Here is a 15,167-nt window from a genome sequence, read left to right as displayed (position 1 = left end):
CTCCACGAGTCGGCGCGGCGCCTGACCACCGCCTCCAGCCTCCGCCGCCAGGTGGCAGGGCGGCGGCTGCCAGGCGGCGCTGCAGTTGGCTATGACGTCAGTCATGGAGTGTTGCCAGATCCCTGGAATGGCGCCGGCGGTTTAAGCTTTTGGTTTCGCCTAGCTGGGATGGTCTGTTATTATTTGCTTCCATTTTTGCAATTTTGTCCCAAAATAGCTCGTACAAGTGTTCGTTTTTATCACCGACCTAATCTTGTAAATCGGCGGCTTTTTCCCCCTTGCATAGCAGACAGCTTTTCAAAAAAGTGGAAGTCGCCGTGCATACTGCAAGAAGAAAGATAAATAAAATTAAACAGCTTAACCCTCGCCCTAATTCGCCGTTATCACAACGCAGACAGATTCGGGGGAGGGCCGTTGATGCAACCCCCAAACATGGCATTTTCAAACTAATGAAGCTTATTAAAGCCCTTAGTAAAAACTACCATTGGGTTGGTCTCCACAACATCTCGCGATTAGTATTACCTTGTATGGTGTCAGGTTAACAACTAACCCCATTATGCGAGGCATAAAGGCCAAATTTTCCAGAAATATGCACATTTTACTTATACAAAATATTTTCAGGCGAAAACATGCCTTGTGGCGGCACGAACCTAAACAGACATTTAGGCTTGTGTTGCCGCACCTCGCTCAATTCTTCGTGCAATGCTAAAAGTGCGTGTGTTTTTGTATGTGTTTTGGGCATACACTTATGATATATGACTCCGTTAATGTAACATCAGTCCGTCGTGCGCGTTCCGCGGCATCGTCAGTCGCCGCCCACCCGCCCGCTCGGGCCGTGGATCGCCGTGCAGTGTTTCCCCAAAACCTAAAAAGTTAAGAACGTGATTTTGGTGTCGAAACACGTGAAATGAATTTCCAATAGTCCGCAGAAAATTTGGGCGCAATTGTGCAACATGCCGGAGCGATATCCTGAAATTCTAGGGAGGGCGCATTACCCCCCCCCCCCCCTTTATCAGGGTCCATGTAACAAGGTCTTGGCAATGGTTTTAAGTAATAGGTCAAGTTGGCCTTTGACATTTACGTTGCACTGATTCCCAAAAACATGATACCTTTGATCACACTCAAAGACAAAGAGGAGAACGAAAGAACAAGGAAAGAGAGGCTAGACAGAGAGGGGGCACATGCGCGCGCGCGAGAGGGAGAGAGAGAGGGAGAGAGAGGGAGATACGGAGAGAAATAAAGAGAGATAGAGGGACAGGGAGAGAGAGGAAAAGAGAGAGAGGAAGAGGGAGAGGGAGGGGGAGAGAGAGAGAGAGAGAGAGAGAGAGAGAGAGAGAGAGAGGAGAGGGAGAGGGAGAGAGAGAGAGAAGAGAGAGAGAGAGAGAGAGGAGGAGAAGAGAGAGAGAGAGGAGAGAGAGGGAGAGAGAGAGAGGAGAGAGAAGGAGAGAGAGAGAGAGAGAGAGGAGGGAGAGAGAGAGAGAGGAGAGAGAGAAGAGAGAGAGAGAGAGAGAGAGAGAGAGAGAGAGAGAGAGAGAGAAAGGAAGAAAGAAAAAAGGGAATGGAGATTATGTCAATATATGGAAAAGGAGACAGAGGGAGAGGGAGACTTGCAATATGGAGGGCAGCTTTGTTTGCCGTTTGGTGTCACTTACCATCCTGATTTTCTAGGTCGGTGGCAATGTGAAGCATGGTGCGAATATCTATCAGCTTGGCGTTTTGTGGTTGCTTCAACGTCTTGCTTCTAGTATCAGGCTCCAAGCACTGTCGGACGAGATTATATCAGGGAAAATCTATCATGACAATTGCAGTGTAACTCGAGGCTGAGACGGTACATCACCTATTCCTTGTTATTTGTATTCATGATAAAGGTTTCTTTATGTGTTAAAGAGTATTTCACATTTGTCCGGGGTTTTGTGCGGTTGTGTGTTTATGCGGTTCACAGCCCTGCCCTTCTCAAGACCTAAGAACCTCTAGTTTCTGAGCTAAAAGCCCGCGAAGATGGGCAGACTATTTTGTTCATGTTGTTTCAAGGTCACTTAGATGTGCATGACACCATGGAAATACCATTCGAATATTGCCACCACATTAGTCACGCGGCGTTCAAGGCCAAGGGGAGTATAATCGTCATGTCGCTCACGCTTGGCTTTCGTGAGCACAGTTTCCAAATATAACAGCCCTCCATTAGCTCTCGATCAATGCTGTGCAGACAGCGTAAGATTCAAACCAGATTTGGTTATTTGTATCAGGCCCTTTCGGCCAGTAGTGATCACGTAAGGGCTACGGGAGGGGAATGGATTACACCGGGGTGGGACAACATGCGTCTGAAGCCCAACCACCAAGTCTTAGCCCGCGCACACACGAAAGGGGGGGGGGTCCGATACACTTAACAGGGGGCCTCTCGGCCTACGTGCGGCTGGTGCATGCAGCCTGCCTCGGACAAGCGGAGCGTCGCGAAGATGCAGTGTAGAGCAAGAAAGAGGATAACAATGTTTGATGTTCAAGCATGAATAATGTTGTGTGCTACGTAATACAAGAAGTGAACGTGGGTACTGGCTGTTACGGAGACAATGCTTGTAACCGAATAACTTAAGGATAGCGCCATAAACGAGAATGTGAATACAAATAAACAACTTAAACTCATGGGCAATTATGCAAGAACAGATGAATATGGGATGGAGGAGATTCGATAACGGTGGGGCAGGACCACTGCGCCTGAAGATAACATGCGCCACGAGAAAGGGCCAAAACAGAACTGCATAACGAAATTTGCTCGAGCAAATTTGCCCAGCACCACCACTGCCCCAGCTTCTGTTTGCCGGATATGATCGACGGCAAAACCTGACACTTTTGCGAACCAATTTGTGACAAAATTGTGAAAATGCAAATAAATTTCAACAGAGCAGCCCATATTATAACCTACTATCCCAGCTAGACAAAACTCAAAGCTTAGTATTGGTCTGCGCCCGTTAACACTGGCAGCGTAAGCATGTGTACAAAACATGTTGAGACGTTGCCGTTTCGCTATGAGCACAAGATGTTACCAAATATGGTAGCTTTAATCAGAATAGTCTTTAGCAGGTGCCAGAAATACACTACAATCTATACCATATCAGTGCTGGTGTCACAATCAGGGGTGTCGCAGTGCTTTTCCAATGTCCCTCAGGTCAATGTTTTTCACATATTGTTCAGTCAAGATTCGCGTCATATACTAAACAGGATTAAGATACAAAATACCTAGGCCTCTTACTAGTCGTTCGAATGGTGGCTGGCCACAGTATCTTGCGACGAACGTGATCAGTTTGCTACGCAGCGTTTTAGAGCGTCGTGCCATTTGAGGCAGGTGGGCTCAAACGCTCGTCACGCGGTGATGCGTTGATGTGGTCATCACACGCTCGTCACGTGGTGAGACATTGGTGTGCATTGGTGTGGTCGGTGCAAGGCTATGGTCTGCTGTTGGTTGTGTTCATGTCGTGAGAAGCTGCCTGTCTCGAAGAACGTAGCTAATCGCAGCTTTTTAATGCAACAGCGTTCAAAAACCCTGCCGATCTAGGAGGACTGTTGCTTGTGGATACCTGAGCCGTGGCTAGCCGTAGAAACGTTATCAAGGTTCTGGGGCACTTTGGAGACCAACCTGGAACTTGACCTTGTTTGACCTTGTTTGACCCGAAGGTCATGACCTAGGAAGCTGAAAATTTGACCTAAGTGAGTTCATGTATAGTTCAACGCACCCTGTAAATTTGGTATTTCTAGCTTTCTTAGTTCCCGAGATCTCTGCGGGTTAAACTGACCCCCCACCCTCGCCCCCACCCGAGCAAAGGGTATCTAGTCGTCACCCGGGCGCATGCTAAACAAGGAGCAATGGCCAGCTACTACCACGGTACAGTGCATGTCTAAATAAGAATTAGAATCGCGAAAATACGGGTACATACAAACAAATTTAATTCAACAGGCATCACGCATCACGCTTCATTCAAACATGCAAGCGGGTTCAAGTAAACAGGCATCACACATCGCGCATCAATTATCCATGCGAGCGATTTCAATTAAACCGGCATCGCGCATCACGTGTCAGGCATCACTTATATATGTAGACGGTTTTAAGGTAGCACACATGACATATCCAGACACATATCACGTTCGCACAGTCGGCCATGATGACCCCTGTACGTTAAGGGTTGTTCGTCGACTTTTTAAAGAATAGATTCACTTATTTTCCTGTTTGGGTGATTCTGTCCTCTGTAGATGACTTTGAGTTTTAAAACGGGCATACAGTGCATACCTCCCTGGATTTCAGCCTGAGCGTGTTTTGCCAAAACAAAAATGGTCATCGAAAGGAGTATTGCCTCTTTCATTTTTAGCGTCTTGCAGGTGTTTATTATATATCAAATGAACGATGTATCAAATCTCAAACGCATTTTCGGGTATTCTAATCCTTAGTTAGACATGCATTGTATCGTAGTAATGGATGGTCATTGTTCCCTGTTTAATCCGCTGAATGTTGGTGTACTGTAAAAACCGTAGCTCGCTGTTTCCAAACAACAAAAACAGCAAAAAAAATCGACGGGATCATCGGCAGGCAATTTTGAATTTACTTCTGCTGCTGTTTCGAGAAAGGAATGTTGTGGAAACATCAACCCATCTATATCCCATCCTCCTGGCTTTTCTCCGAGGAATGAAACTAGTACTATTGTCTTATCTGTGCAACAGTTTCTAATGGATCTCGCTTCAAAAGGCAATTTAGGCAGCCTCAAATTTCGTCGGTGAAAGAAGAGACACTTTTTTGCTCCTGGCCGATCCTACGACCAAACGACCCTTGTTATATTTCATCTAGGCCAACAGAGCACTTGCCCCAACGCTGCACAGAATCGGCGTCCCCGGCACTGCGTCTCCCCATTCGCCGTGTCTCCGGCACTGCCCGCCCTATCGGCCGTGTCTCCGGTACTGCCCCGCCAGACCCCGTCGTGTCTCCGGCACTGTCCCGCCCTATCCGCCGTGTCTCCGGTACTGCCCCACCAGATTACGTCGTGTCTCCGGCGCTGCCCCGCCCTATCCGCCGTGTCTCCGGCACTGCGCCACCCTATCCATTGTGTCTCCGGCACTGCACTGCTCCATTCACCGCGTCTCCGACAATGCCACGCCAGATTCCGCCGTGCTCTAGTACTGCGCCTCTCCATTCGCCGCGTCTTCGGCACTGCCCCGCCAGATCCCGCCGTGTCTCCGGCACTGCCCCGCCCTATCCGCCGTGTCTCCGGTACTGCCCCACCAGATTACGTCGTGTCTCCGGCGCTGCCCCGCCCTATCCGCCGTGTCTCCGGCACTGCGCCACCCTATCCATTGTGTCTCCGGCACTGCACTGCTCCATTCACCGCGTCTCCGACAATGCCACGCCAGATTCCGCCGTGCTCTAGTACTGCGCCTCTCCATTCGCCGCGTCTTCGGCACTGCCCCGCCAGATCCCGCCGTGTCTCCGGCACTGCCCCGCCCTATCCGCCGTGTCTCCGGTACCGCCCCGCCAGATCCCGCCGTGTCTCCAATGCCCCGCCAGATTCTGCCGTGCTCTAGTACTGCGCCTCTCCATTCGCCGCGTCTTCGGCACTGCCCCGCCAGATCCCGCCGTGTCTCCGGCACTGCACTGCTCCATTCACCGCGTCTCCGACAATGCCCCGCCAGATTCCGCCGTGCTCTAGTACCGCGCCTCTCCATTCGCCGCGTCTTCGGCACTGCCCCGCCAGATCCCGCCGTGTCTCCGGCACTGCCCCGCCCTATCCGCCGTGTCTCCGGTACCGCCCCGCCAGATCCCGCCGTGTCTCCAATGCCCCGCAGATTCTGCCGTGCTCTAGTACTGCGCCTCTCCATTCGCCGCGTCTTCGGCACTGCCCCGCCAGATCCCGCCGTGTCTCCGGCACTGCACCGGCCCATTCGCCGTGTCTCTGGCACCGCCCCGCCATTTCCTGCTGTATTTCCGACGCTGCTCCGCCCCATCCGCCGTGTCTCCGGCAATTCCCGGCCAGATCCTGCCGTATCTCCAGTACTGCCTCGTCCGATCCTGCAGCGCCCGTACACGGCCGTCGACACACGCGGTTGGCAATCAATGCGCGCTTATTACGCGCCGCGGCGCTTCTGGCGCATTGTCCGCCTTTGAGGCTGCGCGGCGTCGACGGGGCGTAAAATGCTTCGCGCGCCTGCCGCCCTCGTCGCTCCCCCGCCCCCTCCCCCTCGCCGTTCGTTGCTTGTTAGGCCTCCGCTATGCAGGCCGGCTCGCGGGTCGCCAGGTGTCCTCTGTCCCTGCTCAATTGGACCGGAAAACGCAACGAGCTCGTTTGATACGGAGGAGGGACAACGGATTCACGCGGCTCCCCGCCACCAGCAAGCACTTTAGTCGCGTTTGTATGTGGGCATGAATGGAGGTCGGAAGGGAATGGGGTCGCTCTGACAGCAACGCTGCTTTGGTCATGTAGGTATGATTGGTTCTGATAGAGGAGCTCTGGCGCAGTAATACGCACATGATGTGTCTAACGATATCTATGTGGGGCAAGATCATCAGCGCAGCCTCCTGTCGGATCGGCATTTTGACGAATGACTTACGACTCGCCCGGGGCACATGAGTTGCATTTACATACTATTGCATTATACAAGAGCCATCTTTCAGAAGAAATGACTGCATTTCACCGAAAAATCGCCCCTTCTTCACGCCGACCGACGAACGGAGCATCATTTTAAGATGCTTGCGACCAGGTAGCATCTAAACAGCTGCAGGTTTCGGAAAAGGAGGGGTCATTTTTGACCAGATGCAATGAATTGCAAGAATTGTGACATGAAAACTGCTTGTTTCTTCACCAGCCGAAACAATGGTCCTGACTCGTGGGCATTAGTGTGGCGTGGGAAGGCGGATGAGGGGCGTGGTATCGCTGGTATCGTGGTATCGTATAGGGGCGTGGCCGGCGCTGCGGTATCGGCACACCTGCCCGAAATGGTGATTTATTGCCGGATGAAAGCCACCGTATGCGCTGTGTGTGGAAAATCAAAATTATTCACGTCTTGTTAAGCATTTGTATCCAAAAGTTAAGTGGTCACGAGGCCAAGCAGAAATCGAGATCAGGGCCTTGGTTCAGAAATTTAGAACTGAGAGCACTTGTTGGAAAGAGACACCGAAAACTAGTTGATCGCGTTGCCTTGGCGTGCATCCATGTGCTACCAGTATTTCGTGTTGTTGGCTTCACCTTTGCTCAAATATTGTGGAATGCAGAAGCATGGTTCGGCACTTCTGAACTCACGCCATTGCTCTCAGGATCAAATTTGCACACGATGTATTTCACTGGACACTCGTGCGCGTACCTCAACTCATCACTCCAGACATTAGATCGATTCCTCAAAATTGCTGCAACAATGATAGAAGGTATTTTACAAAGCGGCGACATCACCGTCGTACTCGACGATTCTAAGTGCAAGGTCATTTGAGATCAGAGGTCATAGTTGGACATGGGATCCCCTCAGAAAGTCTCAAACTGTCACTGGGAAGTTAATGGCGACATATGCTGTCCTGGATCAGGGTTACTCTGTGCGGCATTAAATGAGATGAAACCGGGATTATTCTCGGTGCCGCAAAAACCGCGCGAGTTCTGTGCGCCCATGCATTAGCACCGGCGCAGATACCAGTTCATTACCAGTTTTATTATGATGCATCTGTATTACGCAGAGACAGCACAAGCGTGATTTGAAGCAATACGTCCCAGCTTTTCTGTTCAGCCATGATAGCTTAGTAAGACCTGAATATCTTTTTTTGTAAAAGGACCGAGTTATATACCACGGCTCCATTGTCTGAGTGTTTGCTTCCTTTCGGCGTATCGGGTTGGCAACGGGGGAAGTCATATCACTCCACCCACGCCGTGAACGATGGCAAAATTTTCCAAACTGCTCAGAGCTAATATGGGTATCTGTCATAAACAATGAGATGACCAACGAAGAACTCCTTAAAAATTGGTGAAAGGGCCAGCGCAGTAGCATTTAAGGCATGCATTAATTTTTCTCATCATTGGCCATGGGCCAAATTTGGTATCAAGTCTGAAATGCATTACAACTAGTATAAACAGAAGCGAAACCCGATGATGGCATTTGGATGCAATGGTGCTTCGACGGCAGTGGTCATTTTACACCCAGGAGTTAAACCCAACGTTTGTCGTCAGGTCTATGCCAATAGACGGTAAATTGTGTGAAATATTTTTGTTTTTCGGTCATGTACCCATTCGACGTTTTACCCTTGAAGATCGCAATGTTTTATAACTTGGCTCCATTGCACCGCACTTATTATTCACCTGAGTTGATAGCAAATGAAGAATAAGTAAGATGACAAGACAAACGATGATTTTGGAATACAATTTACCGGCAGTATCGACAGCCCTGCGCACAGTTCGTTGAATGTGTCCTAGTTTTAGTTAATTTCAGATCCAGTAGCAATAAGGGCATTTTTGTAAAAAGATAGTCTTTGTAAATGCATCGCATGTTTCAGGACAGGAGGACTAATTTTCGTGAAGCAAACCGTTCGAAAGGTCGTTGATAGAATTTGGTTTACTCTGATGTGGGGTCTGTCGCATTGGAGACACAAACGCATAGGACCCATGAACGCATTGGGATATCCTATCTTGTAAAGACGATCAAATGTCCCATCCAAATATCCTATCCCACCATAATTTCATGACATTAGCAATGAGGTGCGGAAGTGCACTAATGCCTGGCGTCTGCTCACAAACTTATGCACAAAACTGACAGAATGTTGGATAGTTTAAGACCTGCCAACGTCCAGGAAACTTTACTAGACGAGTAAAATGTAATTGTAACCAGCTAAATTTTTGGTGTCTGTGACGAAATATCCGAAATAACATTTCAGGTGAATGTCGGTCATAATAAGCCGACCCAAGCGCCTATGCAGTTTCATGGCCCAATATGTTTCAGGTTAGGCCACGAAGTTCTGTATTTGAGGTCTGATTGAGAAAATGTTGCCATCGGCGGCTTCCCCGGTCTATTACTGACGCACCCAATGGTTGGACTGTGTTGCGGATCGGTAATGAATTGTAGATGGTGCGCACACCTACATCGTACAGCTGATTTCACACATCCACCTGCTCGGGTTGCCAACATCTCACATCGACCGCTAAGAATGTCTGAAAGTGATAGGTACATGATTTTTGCATGATTCGCTCCATTTCGGACCCGGGATCTTCAATCTTTCCATTTTTTGGAAGTTACGTTTCTCATGTTATTTCGATGGGAAGGCGAAAAAGTGGTTCATTTTCAGAAATACACCACCTGATCAAAGCACCTACACTGAAGTGCCTCAAAGTATTGCAGTAAAACTTTGGAAGGAATCATGCCTCTATTGGGTGGGGATTTATGGTGATATTGCTATTGGTTGCAAACGTACTAACCTGCCCAAAGCATGACTAGCTGGGATGGCTGGACCGGGCTGCTGAAGCGCGAAATTAAGTCCTAGATTTGGTTAAGGCAAGTTTACGATGGGACTCGCTTGGCTTAAGACACCGCTCGTAACCATGGAAACATGTGTTTTTGTTACGGTTTGAGCCGAAGTCAAGAGTGTGTACAGCTTTATATATCAAACACCCAGCGCTAAGGATTTCCCGATAAGAGAGAGAGAGAGAGAGAGAGAGAGAGAGAGAGAGAGAGAGAGAGAGAGAGAGAGAGAGAGAGAGAGAGAGAGAGAGAGAGAGAGAGAGAGAGAGAGAGAGATATATATATATATATATATATATATATATATATATATATATATATATATTATCTATACGCATTCATGAGCAAAAAAATGTATTCAAATGATGAGAGCAATTTCTCACAAGCCTAAGTGCTGCACCCAATGTAAGTTACAACAACAAACAACAGAACCTGTAGCACTGTAAGGTTTTCAGTACTCGAGTGCCATCTGGCCCATCATTGGCACTTAAACACAATCTATACTACTGGCACAATTGGCACAATCTTCACTCTACATCATCTATACTATGCATTACCGTGGCACTTTGGCACGCACTTGGCAAAATCTAAATCATTTGCTTTGGATGCGTCTGCCTGTTTGTTTGTCGTCTGTCTGCTGCGTATTGAGATGTGCCCTGCCTGGGCCGAACGGCGGGTTGCTGAACGGTGACATTTGGACGCGACGCGGGGACGCATGAGGCGTTTTCCACGGGTAGCTCGTGAGTCGCTGAAGTTGGGGGTTCGGGCCTGGCGTGTCCCGTAAGGGTCATTGTAGATCGGGTGCTTTTGCAAGGGTGGCCTGAAAACATGACCCACGACAAAGCCTATGAGAAGTCGTTTTGAAACCGTAGTCACATCTCGGTGATCACGAGCCGGAGCGACAAGAAATTAGCATCTCTTGGTGGATAACTGAATGGGAAATTGTCTGATATGCCAGATGCCGGATATGCGGTTTCCAGCTTTCACGTGTTACATACGCAGGAACGGCCAAGATGAGCTTGCCCGGTTTTTTATTGGTTTTCCTAATTTATACCATATTTCGATAGCTAGAGCGGGTGGAAGGGCGGGCGGGTAAGTCCAGTTTCAAAATATCGATAAACGTGTGATTAATGCCGCCAACACGAGTTTTTGCCATGCACGGTTGCTCCAATGATCGTCGGGCAAGCCGGCAATGTCGACATTTCAAAAATGATGTGAAACTACAGTCAGGGTTGTGGCGAAATGTATATCACCGCATGCACCGATTCATTGCCTGCGCTTGCCATCCACTCATTCGTCGTTCTGTGCACCGCCTCGTCTAGACATCACATCTTCCTAAATGGTTGTAATTCCATATTTCTGCGTCGCCAAAAAGCCCTCGGCTGGTAGCTTAGTCACCGCCGCCGAGTATGCTAAGTAAAACGACAAAACGCGCATGCGTGTTATGCTAAGCAAAACGCTAGTATCCGATAGCCGTCATTCATCTTAAGTCCATTCATTCATTACGGCGAGCTACGGCGAGCCAAGGTAAAGATCCAATGCATTTTCTGAACTCATCACCTTGAGAAATGTAGAGAAAGCAAGTGTTTTGAGCGGAGATTAATTTGCAAGGATGCAGTGAAAAGACTCATAAAATGTAGTTATTGCAAAGTGAACCCCGCTGCCATGGCAACTCAGCACGCCCAGTGCTTCGCGGAGGGTGGATTTTAGGTCCACTTCAGCGTGCAACAGCTCATAAACATGGCAGCAGCACCGGCAAGTGACAGGAGCGAAATTAGGGAGACTTGGCATTTTCAGTGGTAGGAAGTACGGTTTTTTCGAAGTTTTGGAATGCGTAACAACACTCAAACCGCAGTGTCAATGTGTAGCGCAAGATTTGAAAGATGAACAATCGCCGATTCTGTTTTAGCAAAGGGACCTTGGGCTTATTAGGTCTTGAGCATTGCGCTCAGATGGTGTTCATGGATCTTGTTTGTTACGGTTATGTTGTGTCTCTCTGCTACGACGCGCGACTACCGAGTAAGATATCAGTAAGCGTCATGACAGCGTCAGTCTTAGATTCGAATTTATGGTGCCTCCATCGGTTTACCATGGCTTCTTGAAGAATTTGGCACAAAGTTCTTCCGGCATTCCCGACCAGGCAATTCACCTCTCAGGAAGCGAACCTCCATGTAGGTCTGCACGAAAAGCTGGCTTGGGTCCCCGTGACCCACCCATGTCCCTGTTCGTCAACACGTCACACCTGGTCCCCGCCAGGCATCCTGTCAGGCAGCCGTCAAATCGTCCAGGAAATCGCATGAATGATGTTGCATGCATCCAGAAATAATGCAAAGACAAGGCGTCCATACAACGCCACAGGTAATTTTGTACGCTTTCAATCAGCTCCATTGCTTGGCAAAACAAGCCCGCATGTACTTGTATTCATCTATTTGGGGCACCAGTTTATTGAAAGCTCGGTTTGAAACCCCGTTACACAAGCTCGCACTGGTGCAATGTCAGAGGGTGCCTATTTGACAGGTGACTATCTATAGTACGCAAGTTCATACAAGTCGCCTTGCATCAATTTTTCACGTTCTGTTTGCGGATCCAGTGTCATGAAATCAATTTATGAAGTATTACACAACATTAGTAAAGTATTATATATATATATATATATATACATAAAATATTATATATATATACATAAAATATTATATATATATATATATATATATATACACACAAGTAAAATATTACCACAATATATTACAAGTGAAGCAAATGTGAACTGTCACATTCGTGCACGATGGTGGAACAGGCACGCCTGTGGAGCAAATACATGGGACTATTCTGATAGCCCTAATGGCAAGCCAGGACCGGCGTTCCGCATCTGTTTGTCCAGTTTGTTATACACGTCCGGTGTGGTAAGGAAAAAATAGTCACTGTCTAGTAGAGCTAGCGTGAAAACGGATGCAGCTGTACAGAATGTTAGGGACGGTGCGTGTACTGTCTGGCACGACAGATCTTGTGTGGTCGAGAAGAGGACACCGGCCGGTATGGAATGACCAGAGGTCGAAAAAGTTGCCTACTTGGCAACACCAGTTGGGCCATTCTGGCACGCTGCAAAAGGTCCAGGGAGACACGCAGCGTGGTATTAAAAAAACTCTCGTTCATGCGGTCATGGCCGAGACTTCAAACCCTTGGTTAGCGAGGGGACGGCGCGACCACCTGGCGCATTCCACCGCCCGTGCCTTCCTCGTGTGTCCCCCCTTCTCCCTGCAGAAACAGTCCGACGGTCCGGCCCCCGTGCACATTCCACAGGCCCCGCCCCGCTCCCCCTCTGTCCCCTCCCATCGGCAGAGCGAAGACTGTATATGAACAGATGATTGGAGGAGAAAGGATCGGAAACTCTCGGCCAGAGCAGGAGCAGGGGGTTGCAGGGGGCTTAAATACGGAATGGTCGACTTTCAATGGTGTTTGACCGGATCCCGTCAGAATTCTACGCATTATTTCTGTGGTGACAGTAATGTAACTTTATGACGCATTTTGACGTCAATTTAAAACAAACGCTCTTTGGAGGAAGAAAGGCCCATCAAAGTTTTAAAAAGCCGGAAGTGTGTAAAAAATAAAAATATCCACCTATTTGTGTCGCAATGCTACACGCAACTGGATGAAAATGCGTAAAATATGGCAGTTGGCGCAAGTATAGTGTCTCCTGCGACCCTTAGCTGTTGTTTACAATGTGCTGAACTTCGACCAGGTGTGCGCGTGCGCCGTTACGCGGCGAACATTGCCGGGGAATGGCAGCTTTTGGAGGGGACGTCGGACTGGAAGGTAGATGATCTCGTCCACCCGCCCATCACGCTCGTGGCAGACATATTAGTGGAAGTGTCGTAGAAGAGAGAGAGAAAGAGAGAGAGAGAGAGAGAGAGAGAGAGAGAGAGAGAGAGAGAGAGAGAGAGAGAGAGATATATATATATATATATATATATATATATATATATATAAGCTTAGTAGACACATCGTCAACAATCATGGCTTCAAGTATGTTTTGTTGAAAAATAGCGGCTTCGGTATGGAAAGAATATGGCAAGCACGGACGTCGCAGAATGGTGGGCAACCATTTATCGGGAGGATAGGTTTGGTTCACATCAACATTGTGTTCGTTTTCCTGTTGTTTATAATGGGAGTCAGAAATGTCTATTAGTGGTGTCTGTGCTAATGTAACTGTGCGCAGTAGGTAATTGAACTATATAAATGTTCATAATTTAATCTTATGAGCCTGTTTCCTCGAACTGGCTGAGGAGAGTGACTGTGAGCCCGGAAAGGGCTGTTGAGAGGCAGCCAAGCACATTTTTCGACCTCTAGGAATGACGTGACCTTCATCGACACGGAGAAACACTGAGAAATACAGCAGACCGGATGTGCCACACGTGGCCCCGGTCTTGAGTCCCATCACCAAGCAAGCGTGAAGCAATATGCCCCCCCCCCCCCTTTATAGATATCTTGTCGCAAAAATTACGTCTATGAGTGAAAGGAACTTCTAACGCGCAACCGGTGGTCTGGTCGCAAGGTTTTAGCCTATATACCAAATACCAAAATCGTGGGTTCGGACCTCAAAACTGTCAGCAGCTTCCGAACCCGTGACAACATGGTCTTCTGCCAGAGATTCTAAAATTTTCTCAGAACCGTTCGACGGCCGGGGAATTGGTCGGCCCAGACGTTGTTCATGCACGAACATTAAGCACTGCTCCATCCATGATACCGCAGCGTGGTTAAAGGCAATGTTCCACATTTGAACATATTGAAGCAAGCATCAGAGATGCTATAATAAGCTAAATTACGACCATTGGCATACTTCTAAGCGGAAACGACTGTTCTAGAGAACGCATTTGCTCCGTTTAGTAAATAAAAGGTAAAAGAGTTTAGATAAAAATCCCCAATACGCCATTGTTTGATTACGTCATCGTGTATTGCACAACGTCGATTGAGAGCCAACTGAGGGCCGTTATATCTGAAAATCGCGCTCAAGAACGCCAGAAATGAACGATTCGACAATTGTATTTTTCTTGGCCTTGATCGTCGCATGGATAATGAAATGGCAGGATTTGAAGGACGTTCCCATGATGTCATGTACGCCTGGGTGACCTTGAAATAGTCTCCCCGAAATATTCTGCACATTTCCATAGGTCAGGAGCGTGTGGGTCAGAAAATACAGTGGTTTAGGTCTTCAGAAGGGCACTACTTGGAACTGCACCGAATGATTTCAAGATGACTATTTCAGTTCAAAACCCGATACAAATATGGAACACTCCCTTCACATGCCAGGAAGCTTTGAAATGAAGGCACCAAGAGTACCTTCATCCCCTTACCTATTTGTTGACGAATTGTCTTTGCCACGTTTTCAAAACACACTGGGCTGCTGTCTTTCCATGCTAGCGACCTTATACAACGCGTGTCTGGCAGATAGCCAATGGCGGAGCGTAACTCCGCCCACCTAGGCACGTCGCCCTGTGATTGGCTGGTAGTCTTGGGAGAGAAGCTGCAGACCAGTTCTCGGGCGGTTGATACCGGACCGGATGACAGACAAGAGCAATCGATGATGGCTTGTGAGCGCTGGATCATTGCGGCGCTGAACTAATTAAACTCCCGTTTTACGCGATATGTGTGAGAGGAGGGTCTCGTATGTCTAGACGTGAGAGGGGAGAGAAAGGTAGCTTGAT

General features: G+C 48.3%; 1 long non-coding RNA gene across 1 annotated transcript; it reads right to left on the bottom strand.

The window, feature by feature from the left end:
• Positions 1-37: 37 nt before the first annotated feature.
• On the bottom strand, positions 38-14,854 carry LOC119107152 (uncharacterized). Its single transcript, XR_005095211.1, has 3 exons — positions 14,817-14,854; positions 1,653-1,761; positions 38-122 (listed from the first exon to the last, which is right to left on the bottom strand). It is a non-coding gene; the product is annotated as an uncharacterized LOC119107152 (long non-coding RNA).
• Between the last annotated feature and the right edge of the window lie 313 nt (positions 14,855-15,167).

The sequence above is a fragment of the Pollicipes pollicipes genome, unplaced genomic scaffold (assembly GCF_011947565.3).
Source record: "Pollicipes pollicipes isolate AB1234 unplaced genomic scaffold, Ppol_2.1 Scaffold_6686;HRSCAF=7923_pilon_pilon_pilon, whole genome shotgun sequence".
Classification (NCBI taxonomy): domain Eukaryota; kingdom Metazoa; phylum Arthropoda; class Thecostraca; order Pollicipedomorpha; family Pollicipedidae; genus Pollicipes; species Pollicipes pollicipes.
The sequence above is the reverse complement of the archived record's forward strand: the minus strand, read 5'-3'. Positions and strand labels throughout refer to the sequence as shown.